The following is a 6,653-nucleotide window of genomic DNA, read 5'->3' as shown; positions in this document are numbered from 1 at the left end:
GACTCGGGATGCTGGGCAAGGATCTTGGGACACCACTGGTCAAAGCACTGCTGAGTTAATGTAGGTCTGGTGGCAAAAGCAGGAAGTGTGGGATCTGGAGGAGGATCACAGGAAGTCATGATCTAACTTATTTAGGGAACGTTCCCATTATTTTAATTAAAATTTAATAGGAAAATAGGAATGGGTTACTAAGCGTCATACCTAGAAGTGGGAATATTCTAGGGTCTAGATAATGCCTTTCTTCTTCTTCTGGATAAGCACTATGTCTGCTCAAGAATCTTTTTTTTACCCCCTTTTTTTTGTTTTTTTAGCAACAATTCTGTTAGTCATCTGATTCCACCCAAATTTCAGTGTCTCTAAATTTTCTATTATCTGCTATTGTACCTAAAGTTTAAACAAAACGTGAGAAGATCATGCTGTGAATGTCTTGTTGCTGTATCTAGTGTGATGAATAATTACAGAGCGGCTGAGCAATGCTAGCCAGAGGCTCAAAGAGCCGGGTAAGACACATGTTGGGGGGGGTGTGCATAAACCACAAAGGAAATCAGTGATAATGATGAAAAGATTGGCACATTCTGACCTATAATTTGGTTTAGTTTGACATAGCTTTCTGTAAAATCTCAAGGACTGTTAGAATATGCTAGTAATTAGCAGTATTTCACCTACTTGAAATTAAAGCATTGTGCAGGCTCTGCAGATTAGAAAAAAAAAATAGTTTTTGTTCTGGTTTTGCTTGCTAGTAGCTTGAAAACAAGGAGGTGAGAGACTTGTGTGAAATCTTGAAGTATAATTTTGCAATTAAAAGACTGAGGAGGAAGTGTGATCTGAAGACCTTCAGTTTCCTAGCTGTGACATAAAATTAACAGCTATCTTCATTCTTCTGTTTTAATATTCCTGTAGAGGAGCAAGCATAAAAGAACTCCCTAGGCTGGCTTCAGTGAAATGGAGGAACTGTTACTTAGACAGTAACAGGGTACGGGCTGGGGAGAGGAGCGATTTTTGTTGGTATTAGCTAGCTAATGTTTGCACAACGCTTTGGATGTTATGAAGTGATAGATATCTAATGCTAAAAATTGAGAGATGCTCTCTGGGAGATAGGAAACACTGTTTAAAGGCATTTTCTGGTTGGCTCCATGGAAAATTTCAAGGTCGTACGTGCACCAGCTTGCAGGGATGCACAGCTGGTACCTCATCACTAAAACCAGCAGAATCTCAACTAGAAGGCTGTTAGTTAACTGTGCGGGTAAAAATGGAAGGATAAATTGAAACTACCTGAAAGTGGAAGAAACAGCCGGGAAGTGATAAGAGAAATGAGAGCAGAAACTCTTGCCCATCAGTGGTGTCCAAGTGCTTTGTAACAACTTCAAATTGCTCCTTTCCTAGAATGTACCAATCTTCTTTTTCAAGCTGCAACAATTTGGCAACCTCCAGCTACTCTGAACTTGTCTTCTATTGCTAAGAATCTGCTCAAGAGTCTACTCAATATTCCAGGCCTAATTTTTATTATAGTAGCTGAAAGGAGCTGCTAGGCCAAAAGCTCTTCTAGGAGTAGCTGGGCTTCTAACCAAAAGGAGAGTGAGTGCCAAAAGCTTTTATGGATCATTTAACAGCATGTTTTATATAATAAAAACACACGCAAATACTTAATATAGTAGGCAAAATTTTCATTAACTCCTAATGTTTTACCTTGCTGCACGGGTCCAATCGATCCACAAAAATGGCAAGGCATAATGTTGAAGGAGCTGTTTGTCCAGCAGCAATATGTCTGTCATATTTGGTTTTGAGAGTCCACTGTAAGACAGCAACAGCCTCTGCATGCGCAGTTGAAATGACAGCTAACCAATCTGGTCATCTGCATCCTGTTGTGACTTACTGCTGTATTTAGAGGAATGAGGTGTGATGTAGTGGTTTGAGCAGATGGCAAGCCGTCGGACTTTTTTTCTTGCTTTGTTGGCTTGATCAGCAGTTCTTCATTGATTCTGGACAGATCACAGGCATGATACTACCTTAGATAATGCCACTTGCTAAAGAACTTTAAAATCCTTAATTACTATCATTAGCTGTTTCACACCGTAAAATAGAGGTCTGTTATTTTAATGTCTTTTTTTTCTTTTTCTTTTTTTTTTAATCCCTGTCTGTAGGGTATCTGGAGTGTCCTTAACTCAAACAAGGAGGTGGAACTTTTGGATCACAATCAGTTGGAGTCTGTGCATACCAGCATAAAAATATGCATGCGTGCATACACATTTGTGTATGCAGTTGTCCAGAGTTCTCTTACTCTCTCTGTTGTGAAAGCACTGAACTGAGACATCAGCCTGTTGGCAAGGTCATGAAGGCTGGCAGGTTTCTCTATTTGGGGATGTCCTTTGTTTGTACGGTGTTTGAATCGTGTGAAACCTTAATTAGCAAATAAGATGCTTTGGCCTTCCCTTCCAAGATCCGAAACGGAATTAAGGGAAGCGCAAGGATGTGCCAAATAACATGATGGTACTGGCTCCATGTTTTTTGTTTTACTCCGCTGTCCTGCTGTTCTGAGATGCGCTTTCCATTGTATCAGCTGCTGGCAAAACGTTCATGAAGTTGTTACATGTTTTATGCTTTGGTATTGCTTTTTCTGTATACAACAATCAAACTGCTAAGATGTTGGAGACCCTGTGTGCGGCAGCTGTTGAGCTGAGAAGAAAGCAGCTCTTTCTTTGAAAGGGAAAGTTGCCCTGTTGTGCCGCAGTGGTAAGCCACTGCCTGCTGTGCGCCGGGTTTGCTGTTGCACTCTGGGGGCGATGCAAGCATCCTCTTTCTGCAGTGCAATTTGGACTTTTCTGAAACAGAATAAACATTAGTCACTTCTTGCAAAGCCACTCCTTTCATTTGATCTTCTGTTATTAATTACTTGCACTTCCTCTTGTTACAACACTTTTTTTTTTTTCTTTTTTACTGCTGAAGATGGAACTGCAGAGAAATCCTTTGCTTCCACTCCAACGACACAGTGGTTTTCTGTCTGCAAGAGAGTACAGAATTGCTTTTATCAAACATACTTCTTTTGCCATTGTTTCCTGATGACAGATACTACTCTTAATCTACACAGAGACAACACTTCGAAATGGGAGATCTATGTTCCCATCAATTTTTGTTACGTTGATAAATCATAGCATGTCTCACTTTCTGAATGACATGCTTCTGGATTTAGGTCTGCTGTTTTTTCTTTTTATCACAGTTTTTCTTTTTCGATGCTAGCAACAGCCTTGCCAAAGCTCATCTGTTCCTTTAGCGTTCGCTCCAGCAGGCTGATTAATTCTATCACACTTTTCCCCGTATATGGCATAACCAAACAGGTTGATAGAAAACCGGGAAGGACATGATATTTATAAAAATCTCTAACGCACCACAGTTACCTTGCGACTCTCATTATTTGTGGCACCTTATTTCTTCTGGGTTGGAGGAATATCAGCAAAGTCTGCCAGGAAAAAAATGGTTTTTACTGTTCTTTGTGGGCCTCAAGTGTGATTGTGTCACCCTTCCACGCACAGGGAAGCTTTACTTAAGAGAACATCAGAGCGGAGGGTGCCTTATGGTGTTTTCCTTCTGTGTGTTTCAAAGGCAACTGCAGTGAAAGTAGGGGATCACTTCCCGCAAATCTTAAAATAGCTAAGAATGCGTGCGACGTACCTCATTTTCTTTGGTTGTGTAGATAACGCTATTAATAACATGAGCTGAAATTATCTATTGAGTAGCGATAGGAGCAGCAATTCAGAGTGGCTTTAAACCTGTCATGAGCTCCCGGAACAAAAACATCCAGAGGAAAGTGATTCAGCGAAAACATGAATTAATACTCTTATAAAGGGGTGGTAAAACTAAACGGAGGCAGCCCACAGCCCAAATAAGGCCTCTGGGATCCTTCCACTTCCCTCGCTGTCTTTTCCTGTAGAGAACTGGGAACTGCTGTCCAAACCCCTCTTCCCGTATCTGCTGCAACCTGATCCGCAGGTATGGTTTTTGCTATGTCGGGGAGTGCGTAGCAGGTCTCCTGTCACTCCTGCCCGGGTAGCTGTTGTTGTCACCTCCGTGCTGTGCTGTCACTTGAGCTCAGCCCTTTGGGTCAGAGGGACAAACTGTTTTCTCCTGCCTCCCCACCCTGCTTATATCGACTGCCAACCTAATTATCGACCCATCAGGAAAGAGGAAGGTATGAAGCGTCTGTGGCTGCTGGGAAGTAGCAGGGGACGATTGCCAGCCCCAGGGGTAAAGGGCCCGGCTGTTAACGCAAAGGCAGCAGTGCCAGGGTGGGTGGGGAAGGGCAACTGCTTGAACAAGTCATGAGAGTGCTGGGAAGTGGGGATCTGTAGGGCAGGTGTAAAAGGAGAAGTGCTCTTGTACTGAAAATAAGGGGGAAAAATCCAAATCACGTCACCCTGAGAGTCCCCTGGCTACATCAGGCTGCAACCCTGGTGAGTGCTGCGTTCATTAACATGTCCCTTCAACAAGGGGGGTGATTACTGGGTTTGCAGAAATCCTGTCTGAGTATCTGTGGTTAAAAAATAAACACAAAATTTATTAAAAAATAGGGTGGGACTTCCTGAGAATGAAGACAGTGTTAAGACTTGATTTTCTTATCTGCTGCTACTTACAGTCAGCTTACTAAAACTCAATTCTGTAAGTATTATATCTGTTTTCTTTTTTTTTTTTTAAATTCAGCGTTGACCATAAAAACCATGGCCTTTTCCCCTGCAAAGTTCTGCTGCAAAGTTCATGCTGGCAGTAGTGCTTACATGATAACAATGTGACATAGAGGGTCTTGGTAAGAATCTGGTTTGTTTGGGGTTTTTTGGTTTTTTCTTTTTTTTTTTTTTTTCTTTTGTCCTGGTTCATATAAATCTGTGGTGAATGTCACGCTCTGACTGCTATTCTAAACCACTTGTTTCCTTGAAAATGTGGGATGTGATAAAAGTTGCAATTTGCATATGTAGTTCTGTTGTTCTTTGAGGAAGCCTTTTTCTATTTTCCCCTCTCCCTCTGACAACATCGGAATCAGACTGGCAGATAATGATTTGGGGTGTTTTTCTCATTCATCAGTTCATTATAATTAGAAAGATATGAACCCATTTAGCTATGAACACTGCAGGCCTACGGTGAACGGATACTCTCATTGCGCCTTGATATCTCTCCCACCTTCTGCTCTTTTCAAATATTTGAGATGTGCTCTGCTGCACTCCATCCAGGACAGTCTGTGCAGCAGCAAGGGGTGGAAGTCGTCTCATGTTTGTACAGTGTGTCTCAAATCCTCACTGGTGGCAATAAATGCAAATGACAGATGATAATCTGCTCTCGTAGTTCTTTACCAAGTTTCCTTCCAGACTGAGGGGTGAAGATAGTTCTGTTAGCTGTGTCAGTGTTGGAGATTTGGGGTCTACATTTCAAAAGCACATAAATGTCTTTAAAAAAAAAAAAACAAAAAAAAACCAACAAAAACCTTCATGCAGTGACTAGGACTTTTCTGACCAGAATTCATTAAATGCAATTACAAAGTGAGTTTGCTCTGTGACCACTTGAGAAAACAAAGTTTTCTATGTGCTTTTAGTGTGGGACTGTGGTTTTGTTCAGGTTTGGGGTTTTTTCTTTAAAAAAAAAAGAAACAAAAAAGAAACAAGTTTTATCAAGTTTAAATGCCTGGGATGGACTTCCCCTCCCTGCCTCCAGTTGCTTGGAGCAGATCAGGACAGACAAGGAATGCTTTCTTAAATAGAGGACAGACTGAAATGCTGACCTCTGACATGTAAGAATTTAAACCCTAAATGATTGTTTGAGCGTTCACACGCTCATCTATTTTCCTAGTCACAAATTTTATTTTGATGATCAGAAGTTCACTTTCTGGAGTAATAAAACCCCAGAAAACTCCCTTACTGGGTTCCTAATACACAAAATCCTAAAGATGGCTCACAGCATGATTTAGCAGAACCACTGCTTTTTGTAAATTATCTGTAATAATAATACCAAGCTACTTTGCAAAAAAAAAAATAATATTACAACTAAGTAATAATTACAGGCAAGTACTTGAGATATAGAGAGCCAGAGACTATGGGCTGTTATTTTGTGGAAGTACAAAATTTGAGATCCCTTCTGCTCCATTTGACCTAGGCCTTTGACATGAGGTTTCCTATTAATCTATCAATTCCTGGTCCACTCACGCTATTTTGTATTCTTTGTTTGTTGGGCCATCAGTTTCTATAAAACACTTATGGCAGTTTTAGCTCTCTGGATGTTTTTTCATCTTTGTGCTGAAAACCCCTTCAGCCCTACTTCCTAATCTTGTACCAAGTACAGAGACTAAGGAGTAGTCTAATGTGTTGGGGGTTTTTTACATTTTTTTTATATTATCCTCAACATAAAGATTGCAACTATTCTGGAGAATAGAGTGTGGCATTTACGTAGAGCAGGGCTTAAAACTTGCATTTTTGGTTCCTGTTTTTAGCGAATTTTAAATCAGGAAATCCTAGGGACTTACACGACTCATCTCAGAATTGTTTCTGATTCACTGTGGCAGTTCTGTGGTTACTTGGCTTATCTCTTTTTGAGACACAACTCGAAACACCTTCTCCTTAGCCAATACCCACTTCAGCCTCAGCTGAAGTCTGTGTGACTTTTTCCCCCCCCCCCCC

The sequence above is a fragment of the Egretta garzetta genome, unplaced genomic scaffold, assembly GCF_000687185.1.
Source record: "Egretta garzetta isolate BGI_Z169 unplaced genomic scaffold, ASM68718v1 scaffold112, whole genome shotgun sequence".
NCBI classification, from domain to species: Eukaryota; Metazoa; Chordata; class Aves; order Pelecaniformes; family Ardeidae; genus Egretta; species Egretta garzetta.
This window is presented reverse-complemented; position numbering follows the sequence as displayed.